This window comes from Lissotriton vulgaris, chromosome 6 (genome assembly GCF_964263255.1).
Source record: "Lissotriton vulgaris chromosome 6, aLisVul1.2, whole genome shotgun sequence".
NCBI classification, from domain to species: Eukaryota; Metazoa; Chordata; class Amphibia; order Caudata; family Salamandridae; genus Lissotriton; species Lissotriton vulgaris.
The window spans coordinates 147,469,367-147,490,420 of NC_141694.1; positions in this window are offsets into that span (position 1 = coordinate 147,469,367).

The following is a 21,054-nucleotide window of genomic DNA, read 5'->3' on the forward strand; positions in this document are numbered from 1 at the left end:
AGATGGAGTCCTTGTTTTATTGCAGCAGCCCAGGCCTCTTCAACTCCAGGGGCTACTCCTCTCCCCTACACTCCAGATACAGGTCAGCCCGTTGCTATCTCACCTCCTCCCCGGGGTCAATACATTTCCTCAATCCTTTCACATTCAAATCCAGACAGTCAATCCACAACCCGGCAGAGACACACAGAATTGTTAGAACAAAGAAACCAGCCAGTTCTAAAAGCGTGGTTTCTAAACACACAATTCAAAAACCACCTTCACAAAAAGATGTTATTAAATTATGAATTCAGGCACACTAAACTTCACTTCTCCATCTTAAGCCCATGGGAAGATAGGCTGGAAGCATATTACACAGCCTCCACCTTTCTGTCCTATGGGCAAGATGGCCTTGCAACAGTGAAAAACGAATTTGGCCGTTTTTCCCTGTCAAGGCATGGTACACACCTTAGTACATGTCCTACCTTTCACATACACTGCACCCTGCCTAGCTGGGGTACCTTGGGCCTACCATAGGGGCGTCTGATGTGCATAAAAAGGGAAGGATAAGGCCTGGCAAGTGGGTGCTCTTGTAAGGACAACAAGGCAGTTTAACAAACTGTGCGTAGGCACTGCAGTGGCAGGATTGAGTTATCGCTTTTGGACTTCTTGTGTGGGTGGCACAATTAGTGCTGCAGGCCCACTAGTAGCATTTGCATTACCAGCCCTGGCACCCATAGTGCACTTTACTAGGGACCTTACTAGTAAGGCAAACATACCATTCATGGACAACCAATTACCATTACACTTGACACAGGGAGCACTTGCACTTTGACACTGATCAGCAGTGGCAAAGTGCCCAAAGCATCTAAGCTAGTGAAACGCAATCCATCACAGCATCACAAATAGAGGAGGTAGAGGCAAAAAGTCAGGGGTATTCACGCCAAGAAATGGCAGGTCTAACAGGCACTGCTGGTATAGATGAGACTTCGTGCAGAAAGTGGGCAGCGATGAGGCGCCTTGAGTGCGGCGTTAGCTGTGGTGCTTCCCCCTGTGACACATCTCTTTGGCTGGCAGGAGGTGTGGGCCGGGGTGCCCTAGCCATGGGCTGCACTTTTTCCAGGACTAATGGCTGTTTCCAGCAGCATGCACGCAGAGCAGTTCCTGCTCGTCGCCATTGTGGTGTCCGGGGCCCTAGGCCCATATGCTAGATGAAATGACCACACTCACACAGTAGTAAGGTACTGGTAACTGGCCCGGGGCACGTGTGCCTGGCCCCTTTTTATTAGCAGGGTCACCTGAACGGTAATACCTCTGAAGGAGTGGGTGTACAGTGTGGGTGTAATACGAAGTGGAATACAAGAATGCTTCCAGCAGGAAACTACAGGAGGGAGGTGGCAGGAGGGGCCACTGTGCCAGTGCTGCCTCCACACCAACTGAGCAGTCCACAACAAGCAGTCATCCCGACCCATGCATCCATCCTGAGCTGGTATTATATGTCTACATTTGTTATTTTTACTAAGTGATGATTCTGACAGTGGCCCACTTGGCCCTGTCATGTCTATATAATCCCCTGTAAATTTTGCTCAGTGCCAGTTGGCACAGTGTATAATATGTGATTACTATCCTCATGTGTTTTATGATAATTGATTTACAGAGGGCAAGAGGGGGTTTTGCGCAAAAATAGTGTATATAGTATCAGGAAATTAGTAGGGTTCTCTAGTCTATGCTCTAAGTGTGAGATACAACCCTTGCCAACAGTTGTAGCTATAGACAAACAAAATTTGTCTATTTGAACAATTACAAAAAATTCTCCACCTGAGCAATACTAGGAAATTGTATGAGGATCAATCCACCAAACAATACTCTTAGATTGAATGACAGTAAATAACAGTGCAAATTTTTTCCAATAAGTCTTCTTTATTTCTTCTTTTTCTTTCAGTCACTCAGTACTATTCTTCCATATTTTCATAATATATTGTTCGTTGTCTTTGCCTTGCCAACACGTGTTTCATCCTACTTTACAGCAAAAGGACTTCATCAGGGCTAGAAACAAATTAAACATACCTTTGATTACTAAAGGCTCTTTATATTATGAAACAGATAATACATATCCTAAACGATGTTAACGGATATGTATTGCTGGTGAACAAGGACAATCGCTAAGTTTAGTGAATTTGCAATTATACATATGGTATCATCAATTGGCTCAAAATTACCAAAATTGAAGCTATTACATTTCTGAAGCTATTACATTTCTATTCGCTCAGGTTTACTAGAATTGAAACCTGTATAGTATTTCTTTTTATCAATCAAGGAAGATCCAAGACAAATTCAGAAAAAGTATACAACTGTTTATCTATATTAAGAATAACAGTTTGTTGTGCCAGAGAAAACATTAAAACAGATACTAGACGTCTTAGTTTCATTACTAGGTATCCATATGTCTCATACTCGAATTGATGCTAGACTTACCGGATGAAATCGATGGTCTGTAGATTGGCGAAACCAAAAGGTGGAAAAATACTTTGAATCCTAAAAATATATAAGTTTATATTTAGTTGTACTATTTTTATATTTATTTATTACCTATTAGAAGTACATAAATTAGATTGTACTTACTTGATATACTTTAAAATTAAAATGCATTATTTCTATTTATCTTATATATTAGATTAAGAAGAATAGGTCCTCATTGACTTGAATTATAACAAATTAAAATTCTCTATTACTCTTACGAAGCGCTCATGGCGGTGGTGACTATTTAGAGAGGTGGTACATACCATGATTCATAGGCTATCATGTAATTTTAGATAACCTTATTAACTGTTAGGCTACTTGTAGGACAACAATTCTCCTTATTCAAATATATATTCTTATATGAGTTTATACTTGCTATTATAGGACGCGAATATTGTCACTGAAATATCGTTCAGACGCAAATTGATATTGGAAGGACAGAATTTTGGATGACCTAGGTAAATAATATCATCACTGAGCAAAAACTACTAAATGGGGTCAATGCTGAATAAAGAACTACTAGAAATGGTTAGCTATAATCTCATTGTAATAGTATACTGTCATCTAGCATTTGAACTATGTTCTATAAGTATAAAATAGGAGTCAGTAATTTATGTACTTCTAATAGGTAATAAATAAATATAAAAAATAGTACAACTAAATATAAACATATATATTTTTAGGATTCAAAGTATATTTCCACCTTTTGGTTTCGCCAATCTACAGACCATAGATTTAATCCGGTAAGTCTAGCATCAATTTGAGTATGAGACATATGGATACCTAGTAATGAAACTAAGACGTCTAGTATCTGTTTTAATGTTTTCTCTGGCACAACAAGCTGTTATTTTTAATATAGATAAACAGTTGTATACTTTTTCTGAATTTGTCTTGGATCTTCCTTGATTGATAAAAAGAAACACTATACAGGTTTCAATTCTAGTAAACCTGAGCGAATAGAAATGTAATAGCTTCAGAAATGTAATAGCTTCAATTTTGGTAATTTTGAGCCAATTGATGATACCATATGGATAATTGCAAATTCACTAAACTTAGCGATTGTCCTTGTTCACCAGCAATACATATCCGTTAACATCGTTTAGGATATGTATTATCGGTTTCATAATATAAAGAGCCTTTAGTAATCAAAGGTATGTTTAATTTGTTTCTAGCCCTGACGAAGTCCTTATGCTGTAAAGTAGGACGAAACACGTGTTGGCAAGGCAAAGACAATGAACAATATATTATGAAAATATGGAAGAATAGTACTGAGTGACTGAAAGAAAAAGAGGAAATAAAGAAGACTTATTGGAAAATATTTGCACTGTTATTTACTGTTTTATGATAATACTAAGGCCATTTTTGATATAACCTTGTGTGGAGTTCCTTTTGTGGTGTGCCTAGTATTTTGTTGCTGGGTGTGTTGCACAAATGCTTTACACATTGCCACCGGGATAAGCCTGACTGCCCGTGCCAAGGTATCAAGGGGGTGAGCAAGGGTTATCTTTGGCGTGTAACTTCCTTGCCCTGACTAGAGTGGTGGTCTCTCTAATGTGGAAAGTATGACACATTTTGCAGCTCTGCCTACCATCTTTTTCGAAAGAGACATGCAAGATGAATGGCAGACCTTCTTACTCTAGTCTTGGTCGCTAGTTTCCTAGTTTCGTTGTCATGTAACACATTTAGGGCCTTATTTGGATTTTAGCAGATGATGGGGAATCAGCAGATGTCTCTTTGACCCTATTTAGAGTAGGGCAAACAGGACATCATCTGTTTTTTTGCCAGATGTCCTGTACCTCCAGATTCTAACTAAAACCCATAGTCCCACAATTTTAATTATGAAAGCATTTGGACTTTGAAAACATTTAATGGCTATTATATATAAAAATCTTGAGCCTTATTCATGAAATGTGTTTCATCACTGCGTGAAAACAGTGATGCAACACTTTTCTGTGCGCTCTCTTTGCGACAACCTGGATGCCCTGTATTTACTGTATGTGGCTCCATGTCGCAAGGATTTACAGATATGTCAGTATTCCTGACATATCCGTAGTCGCAAAAGTAGTGCATTGCTGGGATGTGTCTGAAAACAGACGCCACTACAGTAATGTGTCCTTTCACATGGGGCAAGCCCATTGTATAAGGGCCTGTAGCGATCCTAATCCTGCTGTGAGGCAGGCATAAGGATTTGACGCAGTGGCGACCTAGAAGTGTTGCAGTGAAATCTAATAGATTTCACTGTGACACTTCTACAAGTCTTTTTTGCGGGGGAACGCCCACCCTGCATACATTATACCAGGCACAGGTAAAATGTAGCTCAGAGATTTACAAAGTCACAAATCTGCTTAGATGCTTCACTTTGTAAATATGTCACAGTGTGGCACACATTTTACTCTGCTGGTGCATCACAAAAAGTGACGCACCGGTGGTCCAAGGGGCTCATAAAAAAGCCCCCTTGTCTTTGTGTTTTGAATGTGTGAAAAAGAATGTTATTATATAATTTCCTTAGAGGATTCAGTGTCAAAGATCAAGTGATTTCATTGGGTCCAGGGACGCAACCACCATTGGGCTGAATTGGTTTCAGCTCCCATCAATCATGGGGAACAAGTTGTTATCTACTGCCAGGATGGATGTCAGTGTGCCAATTACAGAGAGAGGAAGTTGGATATTTAAGTGAAAGCAGCTCTTTCTTTCAGTTTGCAGAGGAGTGCACTATTTGAGTTTCATTAGTAGATGACTATTTCAACTAGATTAAGGCACATCGTTTGTATGATTGGCTTTGTGTATGAAGGATTGAGAGGAAGATGTCTGAGTTTAGGAGTAACGGTTCAAGCCAGGATAGAAGTGTTAGTGGAAAGTTGGATTTCCTCTAGAGGTGCACAAGTGTCCGATGGAGTAGATATCTGGGTGGCTGATATTGAGGCAGTCCCAGAATGGGTGGCGAGGAGTTGTTGTCCACCAGCACAGATTTCCTTATGCTTTGTGGACTGGGGACAGAGGTTTCTGGGTGACTTATGTCTGAGATACTGTTCCAGGATATTGGTTATCATGGCAAGGTCTGCAAGTGCCTCACAAAGTTATTGCGGTAGTGTTATCTTGGTAACTACGGAGGCTATGTTGTGGAATTTGTCATTGCAGTCTTGTGTCTTCTTCATTCCAGTTTTGCTTTCCTTGAGTGGTTTCTGTTGGTTGGAGCCACTGGATTGTGTTGTACCCTGCATGCAGAGACACTGGAAACCATGTTGTATATTTCAAGTCTTCTTTATTGGTTCCAGTTCAGGGTAGTATCAATCATAGTTCCAGACAGCTCTGGTCAAGTACTAGCCATGTACCAGCTCCTACATCTCTTGCACCAGCCCCACCAGTAGCAGCCAGCCTAGCTGCTCAGCCCATCTCCAACTGTCACCACTCATCCACACAGGCACCCAGGCATTCCATTCATCACAGGCACACCAACATTCCGTCACCATCGCTTGCTCTGGCTGAGCAGCTAGAAGGACCTAGGCTGATTACATGTAAATGTAATACTTTGGATATAACAGATTGCCTTCTCATCTGTGATGGCAAGAATCTAGTGAGCTGAGAGTGAGTGTGATGAAGTTAAACTAGTCTGCAGAAGGTATTGTTGCTCTTTTGGTAATGGTGGCCAGGTTAATGTTGAAGGAGATGAGTTGGTGGTTTCTCCATATGACAGGAAAATGTACTGTCCAGTCACTGAGTCTTGATTTTGAAACAATTATATTCAGGCATTGTCCAGTACAATATGTCATTCTGAAGGATAATGGAAGATGATGAATCTTTAGTTTGACTCAAAGATTTTAGTTGGAGGTTTAGTTGGACATTCCAGATGCTCAAGGTTCTCAGGATGCAGAGGCTGTTGTATTCAGTCACATAGAGATATGGCACACATGCATGTGGATTTATTTGGTAAGGGATGTTTGGACAAAATATTGAGTCCAAATTATTGTGTGAACAAAGTATTGTGTCAATAATATCGAAGATTTGAGGGTGTGGCCTAACAGCTAGAGCGGTCGACCTCGAAGTTGGGGAACCGGGTTCGAATCTTGGCAGGGATGCTCAACATCCTGTGATTCTGGGCAAATCCCTTAAATTTCCCTGTGCCTAACAAAATGAATGTTTCAGCCTCTAATGCAACCAGTGCTCTTGTAAAGGGCTCTGATATCTTGGGGTCGAGTTTGCGCTATATAAAACTCAAAAGTAAGGAAGGAAAGTAATGAAAGAATATCGTAAAGGTCAGTTTCAATAAGTAAGAAAAGTTTTATTATACTAAACTCCACATGTATGTCCCTTGATGGTATATATCTTTGAAGTAAAAGAATATGGGGTAAGCATAGTAAATCTATACTTAACTATTTGCACTTACATTCTTGAAATTTTGATCCTCAATATTTTTGACATAATATTCTGTACCCACTATATTATTGTCCTCAATATTCTGTCAGCTATCGTTGGTAGAGACTTTTATATCAGTTGGAACAAGCAAGAGGAGGTAGGATAGGTGAGAAGAGATCAATATTCTGTAGTATGAACCTCTTGGATTCCATACTAAAAGGGTGCCTGGAATAAGGGAGAATATTAGTGCCATACTAATGATAAATGCAGTATACAAATACTTATAACAGCATTTGATGCTGATTGGATATGCTAGGATATGTATCCTACACTACCTAGGGTTTATCCGATCAGTAGGCCACCGACAAACCTCAGAGCGAAACCCTGCTGCTTTAGTCCTTATCGTGTGTCTTTAATTTAATTTTAGTAGGATGCACCTCTTAGATCAACAAGCAGCTTAAAGACTATTTAATTAACCAATTCAGTCTCTCGAGAGTACCTAAAGAACTCCTTTATGATGGTAAAATTATGAAGATTGATCGTTTCTTGTCATCTTGCAGGCATTCATATTGCTTACCAGAATCATTACTCATTATCCTTGATGATTATCGACTTTAGAACTTTTGATTGGGACTACTTAGGGTGTTTGTTTAACGAAGAGCCCTTAAAAAATGGCAGTCACGAAAGGTACATTGTCCTAGTCAACTACCAATTTTAATTCACTTTCAGCCAGATTCATCAAAGACCCGTTTTGCGAGTCTTTAATAGCGATTCATAAGGAAAACGGGCAAAACGGGATTCATGTAGGAATCGCAAAATAAAATGCGATTCCTACACATTACTTATTTGCGATTAGCAAATTGCTAATCGCAAATAAGGAATAACTCCCCATTCATTCCTATGGGAATAAAGGCCCATAGGAATGAATGGGGAGTATTCCTTATTTGCGATTAGCAATTAGCTAATCGCAAATAAGATTGCGATTTCAAGGGTGCCAGGGGTGTCCAAAGGACACCCTGTAGCACCCCTGAAATGCAAATTTTAACAGGTGTTGCGCACACACATGTCCAAAGGACATGTGTGTGTGTAACATGCAACAGTAAATAATGCACTAAAGTGCTTTTTACTATTTTTTCGCTATTTACCACGAAGTCAGACTTTGTGGTAAATAGCGACCAAATATTGCGAATTCGCAATTTAGAATTGGTTCAGGAATTGCATTTAAGGAATCTCTAATTGAGATTTCTTAAATCCAATTCCTCGCAAATATGCGATTTCGCTAATAGCGATTTTTGCATTTGGGATGATGAATCCCAAATGCAAAAATCGCACTCGCAAAGGGCCAGATTCTCAGAATCTGGCCCTTTGCGAGCGCAATTTACCTTCATGAATCGGGCTGTTTGTTATAATTCAAATACTTGTTTATATCTTGAGTAAGATTGCAATTCTGTAAGTATTGTGGGTTTATCCTACTTGGAATTGAACTAATTAATTAAGACTCCAAAATTAAGTGCATTTAGTTACTACTTTGTTAATCCTATCATAAAATGCCTCAAATAATTTTTGGGGTTTTGCATTAATTTATCGATGCCTGAAATGTAACTGACACAATAAAGTGAACCTATCTCTCGTATTTCCTCTATTTTCTGAAATACTGGTGGATTATGTTTCTATAACCTTCGGTGAAATTTGATGCAGTTTGAGAAATTTGAGGAATTTGTATTTGTTTTTATTCAGAGGAACTTTATATGATATGCTGTTTATTGGTGTTCATCTTGGTAAACACTGATGGAGGGGGGACTTGAAAAAGAGAATATGGAGGAATAAGGTAGGACACAAGACTGAGGAATGAAGAAGGAGCCTTTAGGGTGGAGCAGGACTTCCTCACGACTTTAGTATCTTATATTGGGAAAAAACACCTCAGGAGCTATGCGGTGACATTTTGCTGGCTGTGGATACATGATTAGCCACCCGTCGGACATGCTTTTCCTCTGGGGTTAAGAGTTCCTCTTGCCTTATTTGTATGTGGAGAATCATTGGCCTCCACAGCTGAAATCTAGGACTCATGTGACTCTCTTGCGTGACTCCAGAGGCGTTTTAACTCCTTCTAGGCTTAATTATGAAAACGGTACCCTAGAGTCCTTCTGTGTTTATCGAGTAGAGGGTCTAGTTCCCATTATAAGTGTGTGCTCTTGGGAGTGCGCATTTTTTTGTACTGCCCTGTTGGGTATTCATAGTTTGGCAAAAACAATCCCCATTTCTCTGGACAGGACCTACCTCCTCCGCTGGTTTGCGTGGTATCTCCCTTGCCCTTTTTACAGCATCCTGAAGAAGGTGGTCTGTATTTATTTGTTTCACCGAAACGCACGTCGGCGCAACTACTATTTGTATCTAAACCCGAGCAAATCATTACAGATTATACAAAAGAACTACTAGTACATCAAAAGGATCATAAACTGTTTAAAGTGTGATGTATAGATTAAATACAATTACTTATCATGTTTAGTTGGGCAATCAGACTGTTCTGAAAAAGTCATTAGACAATTTAGTTTGTACTTAAGGATATGATTTGGCGGGTTATAATGTCACGGTTGAATGAAGTGGAGGGAATGAAGTATCACAGTATGGATGTGAAATTGTAGCATGAGTGGAGTGTTGCATGTTCTATTGTAAGCTTCTTTTCATGTGATAAACCTTTAAAGTTGTTTTTGATAAATTGTACCTGATTTTCAACGTATTATGATATGAATCATGATGATGGGTTTCTGTTATATAAAAAGAAAATGTTCTCTATTGATAAATGAATTCTTTGAAAGTCTGATGCCTGAATGTTTAATTCTGAACAAACGTGTGGAGTTGGTAAAACATTTTCTTTTTGTGGCCTTCTCTCTGGTACTGCCTTCTCCAATCATCCCTCCTGTAGCCGCCCTCTTTTGTTTAGTAGGTATCATGGATAATTACATGTGTGCTCAGTTTCTATCTTGTATGCGCGTTATTAGAGTAAATCTTATCAAATATGGGTTGTGTTTCATGCTAAATGACTACCCAAGACTTTCGAATCCAAAAATATTTAGTGGGAGCTGTCACAAAGTATATATATTCAACGCTCTATATGCTTTAGAGCTAGGATATAAGGCAGCCCCCACAATACAGCAACACAGCTGTTTTCTATACTAGAAAGGTATTGTGTGCAGGTAAATGAAGCATGAACAGAATAATAAGTAAAGAAATGTGCTTAAAGTGCATTATTTGCTTTTAATTTTTCAAACCTTCCTTTAGGGTAAAGATGGTCATATATCTTGTAAACTTTTTTTAAGACTCGTTAGGTTGACACAACTGGCCCAGTTTGTTTGGACTACGATATGCCACAGATTGCTATATCTCATGGAATCTGGCATTTCACATTGCACCAGGTTTAGTGGCATAATGTGTATTAAAATGTAACCTTTTTTATTCACGCTGCTAAAATTCCTTGAGGGAGGTCCCCTAAATCCTGTCATGCCGAAAACAGTGTAATGTCCCAATGTGCTTTAAAATGCACCATTTGCCTCATGTAGTCTCAAAGAATGACTGGGTTCTATGTGCTGCATCAGAAAAGTAAAGGTGCCACCCCAAGTAATTGTGATTCAGCTCTTATGATGTCTCCGCCTCCACTAATTCACCCCCACTCCTCCGAAGTTTGAGTCTAGTTGTGCCCCTGATTGTGTTAAAGGGTGATTATGACGTCACTTCTGCTCCCCTGATATGCTGGTGGATTGACGCCCATGGTAAAAACCTGCGCTTTATAATGGATCCTCAGATAAGCATAGACATCGGCAACTATTTATTTCATCAGAAAAAGCTTAGAGCTTTTGGGCCCGATTCACAGACACAAAAGTAAAGTCACTTTGCGTATATTGTTTTTACACAGATACTTTCTGAAATGAGGGTGTGATGTATAATTTAAGTGTACAAGGTACACCTGAATCCCATGGATTTTTCTTTTGTGTTATGCTGCCTCTTACCGAAAAAGGTTCTTTATTGTGCTGCCGTCTCTGTGTGTTTTTTGGGGTATTTGTTTATTGAGAATTTCTATGATTGCCTGGATTTGCCCAAATAGTTCCGGTTTTTAATGGTCGAAAAGTGGCTAGAATATTATTACTATTGAGTCCTTAAGCAACCACGGGCTGGGCCAGCAATTAATCCTATTTCTACTTCAATAGTCATCAGTTTTGTTCTGAACATCTGGTCACCCTACGCTAGAGACAAATGAGCTGAGCCATATTGAACTTATATTTGGAATGAATGACTAAATTTCTTCTTAGGTTTTGCTTCATGTATGTAACTGTCATAGCATAGCGAAGACCTCTAATTTCTCACCCACTACTTTTATCCTCCACTTATTTCTCCTACCTCACAATTAACCTTTATGGACAGATCTTGAAATATACAGATAAAGTTACTTCTAGGGTGACTTTATTACTCCTAGTATTAAAGCTTTCTTCCATTATCAACTTGTAGAAACTGCACAGCCTCTTGGCGCTATGATAGACTGCTTTTACGGCTGCTTAATAGAGATTAGTGTCAGGTATCACGCACACGTGATTCATATTGCGGCGCTCTCCCATTCTCAACCTCCGGATAGATCCTGCAGCAGAAAGAATAGGAAGGGAGGAGAGAGGCCAGCAATGGCCATCCTAAGCTGTAGCAAATTGTACCCTGGAACCACATGCCCAACTCAGCATCATTTTGTGGGCGGCAGGAGGCTCAAGTGCATAGTGTCTGCATTATCTTGGGGGTCTACATATTGTGGGGGTGCCCTACCCAGCAATCCTGCATATTTGGCTGACAATTGCCGACTTTGGAGCTAGGGATCCAGGTTCACATCTTGGCGTCGGCTCAATATCCTGGGGCATATGTACAAGCCCCTATCGCCACCACATCGTCACCTATAGTGATGGTGTGGTGCGATAGGGGCTGCGACTTATGTTCAAGGCAGCGTCAAGCCACTTAATGTGGCTTAACGCTGCCTTGTACACAAGGCCCCCTTTCACGCTATGGCGAGTATGAAAGGGGTGGGCAGTGGGTGTTGCGGTGGGCGTTCCACTGCAACACCCATTCATTTTGACGCTGCCCCTTATGTACGAGGGTGGCATACATAGGAGGCAGAGCCAAAATTACGGCCAGGTAAAAACTGGTCTTAAAATGGCAAAACGAGGAGAAATGCATTATCTATCCTCGTTTTTGCTTTTTTCATGTGTGCTGCCTTGTGAAGCACACATGGAAAAAGCAAAATGGCATTGTTTATTTTTGTACAGGAAGGTGTACCTTCCTGTACATAAACAAACTTTTAAAAAAATGAAGCAGCTTGCATGAAAGTGACAGAATAGCATTTTTGGGGTTGTTTATGTGCAGGAAAGGACACCTTTCTGCATATAAATAATCCTTCCCTGCACGCAGACACCCTTGCACTCAGGTGCAAGGGTGCCTGAGTTGGCGCTAAGTTGCTAAACTTAGCACCATCGTAGAGGGAAACGCAAGGCTGCGCCACATTCTTGTAAATATGGTGCAGCCTTGCTTTTCAGAAGTGGAGGAGAGAGGCGCTAAACCAGGAAGGCTAACGCCTCTCTCCTCCACTTCCCTGTACATATCCTCCCCAGTGTTTCTGGGCAAATCACTTAGGGCCATATTTACAAGCCCCTATCGCCACAGGAACATCACTATTTATGTCGTTCCTGCGGCGATAAACCATTCACCTTATTTACAAGGTGGTTAATGTGCCTTAACTCTACCTTGTAAATAAGTCTGCCTTTCATGCTACACTTGGCGTGAAAGGGACGTGCAATGGGTGTTGTGGTGGGTGTTCCGCTGCAACCCCCATTGATTTTGACGCTGTCCCCTATTTACAAGGGTGACGTAAATACGAGGCAGCACCAACATTAAGACCAGAAAAAGGCCTGGTCTTAACATGGCGAAAAGAGGAGGAATGCTTAATTTCTCCTCGCTTTTGCTGTTTCTACGTGTGCTGCATTATGCAGCACACATAGAAACAGCAAATCGACACAAATGATTGTTTACTTGCAGGAAGGGACACCTTTTTAAAAAAAAAAAATGACACTTTGCAACTTTTATGTGTGCTGCCCAATGCAGCATACACAGAAGTTACAATTCCCAATTCTGAATTGTTTACGTGCAGGAAGGGGTACCTTACATAAACAGTCATTCCCACCAATGCAGGCATCCTTGCACTATTGTGCAAGGGGGCCTGCGTTGACGCGAGGCAGCTAGATACAGCGCCAACGTTAGGGGAAAAGTATTCTTGTGAATACCACATGTCCCTGCATTTTCAGAATGGCAGAGCGTAGCGTTAGCAATGTTTACTTCATTCCATGATTCGCCATTTCCTTGTAGATATGCCCCTTAATCTCCCCGTGCCTTGGAACAGTGTCTAGAGACCCTCACGAGTGATTATCCACTTTTTACAAATCCGAGCATTATTTTTATTACCCAAGTAAAATCCTAAATTACACTTGATGTTGACATTGTTAAAGTGGTGCTAGGACATCTTCGTTCCAGAGGAATATGGTGAAGGGGTTCTGAGTTGCGTGTGCCCTGAAGCTCGCTGGGGATCTTTTTGAAGCAAAAGTAACCAGAACATAGGTCTCCCAGAGAGACCTCTTGAGGACATTGGCGGAAATGGTTTGTGCATCAAAATGGTGTAGCTCCAGAGATCATGGAGTGGCTCCCTGGTGGAAACAGGTGACTCAGACTCGTAAGATGATTTTTTTTGCTAACCACATTTTATTTTAGATAAATGCACCACGATAACATTGTATTGCTCCAACATCCCCACCCTGCTTCCATAAGTCCTGGGAACTGCCACAAACTTCAGCCTATCAACCGTTACAAGGTTCATAGAGTATCCCAGGGTAGCTCCTTCGGCATCCCCATATTTTGTCATATTTGTGTGGGCAGTCCCTGGCCATAAATCCAAGTCAAGTCAAGTCAAAGAGATTTATGAAGCGCACATATCACCTGGAGGTCTCATAGTGGAATGTCACCCGAGATGCTGGGGGCCGGTCAATCATTCAAGTGACGCACTATATTGTGCTTAGCCAAGAATGTCGCAATGCCTCCCAGTGCATATTCCTCCTGGGTGCCACCCAGGTCTTTTAGGATGCCCAACAGTGCTATTCTGGGGGAGAGCTCCTGCTGTCTCTGTAGCACTTCAGTCAGTGTTGTCTCTAAAGCTCTAGACTAGAGTATTGCCCTACCATAGGCACAGCTAAACTACATGGCAAAAATGTTTGCATCTACTGGCGAACACCTGCCACCTTCTGATGTGTGTGAGATGTGTAGTGTGGAAGTAGGTGAGCTGGATGAGACTCAAGGTGGTGGATATTGATAGGGTACAGAGGACTATGTGTGCGTCTCTCCAGTCAACCTCCTCTAATTGTCCCAATCAGGTTTCCCATTTTTGTTCAAGGGAATCAACGTGTTTGGGGAGCTAAGTATACATGATTGCTATATTTGAGAGATCTCCCCCTTCCCCAATGCACCCTGAAGGAATTTTACGACAGTTATGCAATGTCTTCCTGATAACAAGATTGAGCGTGTCTCAGTTGCAAATATTTATGAAATTGAGTGGTGGAGAGAGTGTGAATTGGGATTGGAGATTTTGAAAGGCTTTCATGGATGCCCCCTGCCATACATTTCCCAGATTGTGTTATCTATTCTGTCCCACTTGGCAAAGCCTTCAGTACCGAGACATCGTCCTTTCAAGAGTGGAATCTGTTGCTTCAATTTCTTATCCCAACTCAGCATCTGCAGTGCCGCCCGCCAGACCAGGATGACCACTTTGGTGGACTCTGGGAGTTGTTGGGAGAGATTTCCTCCATAAAGGACATGCAGGGCAATGTCATGACCCAGCAGTGACTGTTCCAGTCAGTATGCCAGATGTTTCCTGTCTCCGTTAAGACATTCAATAATTACTAAAGGTTGAGAGACCCAGTAATATAGACGGATGTCCACCATGACTATGCCTTCATCATAGGTCGATTGACAACATTTATTTAGGGTCATGTGGGTGGACCGGTTGCCCAGAGGAAAAAGTGAACCAGAGTAGTGAGAGTTCAGAACCAGGGACTGGGGATCACCAGGGTACGTTTTACAGGCTATCCATAAACTGGGGTAGGATCATCTTTTTGGACAAGGCAACCCTGACAAGTATTTGTAACAGGAGTTGTGCCTGATTGTGAAAGTCCTGTGTTATACGAGTCACTAGAGGGGACCAAATCAGATCAGGATCCACTGAGATGTACATGCCCAGGTAGGTAAAATTATAGTCTATGGATGGAAATGGGCGTTTGCCATGTAGTGGCCTCTGAGTTCCCAATAAGGAGATTAGAAGAGATTTGACCCTTTTAATGTGGCGATGCCTCCAGATATAGGCATAAGAGCCCTAGGGGCCTCATTTATGAGGCTGTGCGTCACTTTTACGCCGCCGGTGCGTCACTTTTTGTGACGCACCAGTGGGGTAAAAAATGCGCCTTGTTGCGCCATATTTACAAAGTGACGCATCTAGGTAGATGCGTCACTTTGTAAACCCCTGCGCCACATTATACCTGCGCCAGGTATAATGTATGCAAGGGGGGCGTATTGACGCAGTGAAATCTATGAGATTTCACTGCGTCACTTTTAGGGTGCCGTTGCGTCAAAATCTTGCGCCTGCCTCACAACAGGCGTAAGACTGATGCAGGCCCTTTCACATGGGGCTTGCCCCATGTGAAAGGACGCATTGCTGGAGTTGCGTCACTTTTGTGACACCCCCCCCGCAATGCGTCACTTTTGCGCTTACAGATACGTCAGAAATACTGACGTATCTGTAACTCCTTGCGACATGATGCGTCATACATTAAATATGACGCATCAGGAATGTTGCAAGGAGGGCGCAGTGAAAAGTGACGCATCGCTGCTTTCACGCAGCCATGCGTCATTTCTCATAAAGGAGGCCCCTCGTATTTGTGGACCAGGTGCACGAGGGTTCTGTAAATAGAGGTGGACATCATCAGTGCACAGTGCATTGTGCCCTCTTCCCCATCCCCTCATCGCCTGCCTGTAGTTCTGCATCGCAGTGGATAAGCTGAGCCAGTGGTTTGATTGCTGGGCAAAGAGGAGGGGAGACAGCAGGCAGCCCCCCTAGTGCCTCTATGGATTAGGAATGGGTCTGAGAGTGTCCTGTTAATGCGCATTTCTACGTCAGGGTAGGAGTAGAGAAATGTTACATATTGTCGGAATCGTGGTCCGAAGCCCATGCGGCACAATGCCGCCTCTAGGAAGGCCCAAACAATAGAATGGAATGCTTTTCTGAATTCAAAGAGTAGAAGAGCGCATGGATACCACATCTTGGCTCGTCAGACCAGTGCCAACTCCTGGCTCCTGATACAGTGTCTTGTACTTCGACCGCGCATAAAGATGCATTGGTCAAAGTGGACGAGGTCGGGGAGTACTCAAATTAGACAGTGAGCCAGTGCCTTGGCAAAGATTTTCATTTCAGCATTAATTAATGGTATGGGTCTATATAAGAGGAGTGTTCTGGGGTTTCCAGGTTCGTGACTATAGTGGCGAGGTGCAATCCTGTTGGGAATCTTCCTTTAGATTTCGCCTCTAAGTAGAGAACTAGCAGCCGGGGCAACAGCAGTTTGATAAATTTGCAATATTATTCAATGGACTAACCATTGGGGCTCTGGCTTTTTACCTGCATTAATTTCAGATAAAGCGTCTCTGATTTCCTCCAGAGTAAGTGTTTGTTATGATACTTTATTACAAAGTCAGTAAATCTGGCTTATTTATTGTGAAAACCATAGATAAAGCCAATAGGGTGTTAACAGTCGTTTGTTATCACGTTATGTTATAGGTTATAGAAAGGTTTTTAGTTACATGTAATTTCACAGATTATCATAGTCTGCAAGGGTTTTGGTGCTGGTCACTCACTCTGACAATCCCTGGGAGTAGAATTTCACTGTGACGAGAGGGGTTGTATAATGTTTTACCTACTGTCATTCTGTACATATTTGTAGTCTTCACAATGTATGTCTGATGGTTGCCAGCTTCTGTGCACTTCTGTAGGCCTGGGTTGTATAAAATGTCACGCTGTTCGGAAAAGGTCTTATAGGTGCACTGGGAAAAATTATTTTAGATTCCTTATGTGTGATCTTTTTATAATTGAACGTTATAATAAAGTAAGAAGGACTTACTTAATTATTGTGAGAAGCATGTGGTAAAATCAATAGGCTTTTAAGGGTGGATTGTAATTCTGTGCGGGAGCCTGGAGCCAGGTATTTTGCTGCATGGCATCTCACCAATTACCTTAGTTGGCAAGGGTTTTGATGTTGGTGACCCACCTGAACAAACCATGGGGACAGGCAATTTGCACTATGGTAGCCCCTACAACAGTCTTGTTAGGAACCGCTGTGGGATATGTCACCACACTCTATGTCCTTCCAAAACACAAGTGCTCCACTACTTAGGTTAACTGTTCCAAAACAAACGCAAATCCCAAGTAAACATTAAAAAAACAACGAGAGAAACACTCAGTAAATAGCACCACAACGTTCAAGCTTTACAGAGCAAGATCACAATATCTCTTATAAATTGAACAGATTAATTAGTTAAATATCCAAATGAACAAATGATTGTGTACGGTCAACACTGTATTCTTTATTCTCATCATGACAAATACAAGCAGAACATAGGCACAGCCAACGTGTTTCGTCCAGAGAACAGTGGGATTTCTTCAAGGATGATAAAAAGACACACAAAAGACAATAAACAGAAGCAAAATATTATGTAATACAATCGTATACAAAAAACAAAAAAGAGAATCATCTTAAAACATATACTGTGAAAAGCATGCTACCTATAAAATATGCCTATTTAAGATTAATAAATACTCCATCTGTCCTGAGGACATAGAATCACCATTGAGATCAGTCCTAATAAAAACAATAGGCCACACAACATATAACAAAATAAGGTTGTTATCCCCGCTATTACACAGTGAGCTTCAAATTTTCCAACAATCACGCTGGCATATAATGTTAAAATACATTATATGACAAACAGGACGTATGAGAGGGACTCCAGGGGGTGCAGACAGGGAGAGGAATGAGGATTGGCAGGAGTACTATGTGAGAGAAAACTCAATATTTTGTAAAATAACCAAAATTTGGGAAAACATTCAAAATAGAGACTGGGAGAGATTGTGTACTCGTTTTTGTCTATGTATGTAAAAATTCCTGGTGAAATCCGATAGACACCCCAGCATATCTGACTGAAAGTACCTGTGCCCTACTACTCATCAAGAAAAACATTTATTAGGGGGTAGTAACACCCCAAACACCCCCCTAAAGCCAAGTCAACAGACGACGGGATAGGTAATATTAAATCCCCCCAAAACACCACTCACCTTGCGCTCGCAGCATGGTCGGCGAAATGGGGAGCATTAGGTAAATGTTTTTTATATTTAATATTGCCTATCCTGTCGTCTGTCAACTTCCACCACCGCGACCCCACCCCGCCCCACTGCTCCACCCGTCTTTCCTATACCGGCCGCCACTGCAATTAAACAAAATCTTAAATTATGCATGTGTGTGCGTGCCCATGAGGGAAAGTCTGCCTGTGTGTGCTAGCGCATGTGTGAATATGTGTGCACGTGTATGTGTGAGTGTAAGAATGTGTTGGCATATTATTGGCCGTAATGTCCATATGTTGTAAAATACTGACCTTGGCATAATGGTGATAGGCATTTGCATAAAATGCACACCAATGACGCAATGATGTCACCCTTGGTGCAGCTTGTCCTGGAATTATAGTGGCAATTCTTATCATATGGTGGGCATCCATGGCATGATGGCTTCCACTCCTAGTATGCTTCACCATGGGCTTCATCATGATAATTTCTACCATTGGTTGAGCATTCATGACATGATGGAGCCCGTTAATGCATCAATGACATTATGTCCAGCGGTGGTAAATCTTGGCATATTGTGGGCATTGTTTTTTAAATTTTGCAACCTGATGTTTGGGGACAAAACAACCGCATTTCCAAATATGTATTTCATGCTAGTGTTTGAGCGAGAATATGTGTGAAAGTGACAGCATAGCTGCTTAGCTGAGCTGTGTACTACCTGAGATTGTAAGATTTGTATGTATATATTGTGTTACCCTATTCTTGACCCTACTGAAATATTGAGAGCCCTCCAGAATCTATGGGTTTCGATAGTATTTATGTGACAATTATGCTGTAAAATGCACTCTTTGGCTCCATGTTTTTATTGGAAGAAGTCAAGGTAACCACTGGAATTTAGGGCCAGAACGTCCACTCCACTTCTTGCAAAGACAAACAGTTAATACTGAGAACAAGAAAAAGAGTGACAGTTTTCATGTTGGTGACATACTTTTTGGAGATGCATCATTTTGTGACACAGTAAGGCAGTGTAGCAAGCGAGCAAACCCGAACCACCTAAGGGGAATTCCTGGGGGGGGTTCTTCCACCGGAAGAACATTTTGAAATTCAAGTGGGCAAATGGTCTCCCTCTGTCTGTCTCCCTCCCTCTGTCTCCATCCCTCTGTCACCCTCCTCCCTCTGTCTGTCTCCCTCCCTCTGACTGTCTCCCTCTGTCTGTCACCCTCTGTCTGTCGCCATCTGTCTCACTCTCTCTGTCTCCCTCCCTCTGTCTCTGTCTCCATCCCTCTGTCACCCTCCCTCTGTCTCCCTCCCTCTCTGTCTCCCTCTCTTTCTGTCTCCCTCTCTCTCTGTCTCCCTCTCTCTGTCTCCCTCCCTCTGTCTCCCCCCCTCTGTCTCCCCCCCTCTGTCTCTCTCCCTCTGTCTGTCTCCCTCTCCTTCCCTCTGTCTCCCCCTGACTTCCCTCCCTCTGTCTCACTCTGCCTCCCTCCGTCTGTCTCCCTCTCTCTGTCTCCCCCTCTCTCTGTCTCCTCCTGCTCCCTCCCTCTGTCTCCCTCTCTCCCTCTCCGTCTCTCTGTATCTGCCTGTCTCAGTCTCTGCCTCTATCTGCCTGTCTGTCCCTGTCTCCCTCCCTCTGTCTCCCTCTCCCTCTGTCTCCCTCCCTTTCCCTCTGTCTCCCTCCCTCTCCCTCTCAGTTTCTCTGCCCCTGTCTGTCTCAGTCTCTGCCTCTATCTATCTGCCCCTGTCTCTGCCTCTGTCAGTCTGTCTGTCCCTGTCTCTGTCTGTCCCTGTCTCCCTCCCTCTGTCTCCCCCTCTGTCTCTCTGTCTCTGTCTGTCTCTGTCTGTCCCTGTCTCTGTCTGTCTCTGTCTCTATCTCTGTCTGTCTCTGTCTCCTTCTCTCTCTGGCCCCCTCTCTCTCTGTCTCTCTCTCTCTCCGTCTTCCTCCCTCTCTCTCTATCTCTCTATCTCTCTCTCCCTCTCTCTCCCTCTCTGTCTCCCCCTGTCTCACTCACTCTGTCTGTCTTCCTCTCTCTCTCTGTCTCCCTCTCTCTGTCTCCCTCTTTCTCCCTCCCTCTGTCTCCCTCCCTCTTGCCTGTCTCCCTCTTGTCTGTCTCCCTCTTGTCTGTCTCACTCTTGTCTGTCTCCCTCTTGTCTGTCTCCCTCCCTCTGTCTAACTCCCTCTGTCTCCCTCCATCTGTCTCCCCCTCTGTCTGTTGCCCTCCGTCTGTCTCCGTTCCTCTGTCTCCATTCCTCTGTCTCCGTTCCTCTGTCTCCCTCTGTCTGTCTACCTCTGTCTCCCTCTCTCTCTGTCTCCCTCTCTGCCTGTCTCCCTCTCTCCATCACACTCCCTCTGTCTCCCTCTATCTGTCTCTCTCTCCATCCCTCTGTCTATCCCGGACTCCCTCCCTCCCTCCCTCTCTCTCTCTGTCTCCCACGGTTTCCCTCTCTCTCTGTCTCCCTCCCTCTATCTGTCTCCCTCCCTCTGTCTCCCTCCCCTTGTCTGTCTGTCTCCCTCTGTCACCCTCTGTTGCCCTCCTCCCTCTGTCTCCCTTCCTCAATCTCCCTCTATCTGTCTCCCTCTCCCTCCCTCTGTCTATCTTGGACTCCCTCCCTCTGTCTCCCTCTCTCTCTGTCTCCCACGGTTTCCCTCTATCTCTGTCTCCCTCATTCTGTCTGTCTCCCTCTGTCTGTCTCCCTCCCTCTGTCTCCCTCTGTCTGTCTCCCTCCCTCTGTCTGTTTCCCTCCCTCTGTCGCCCTCC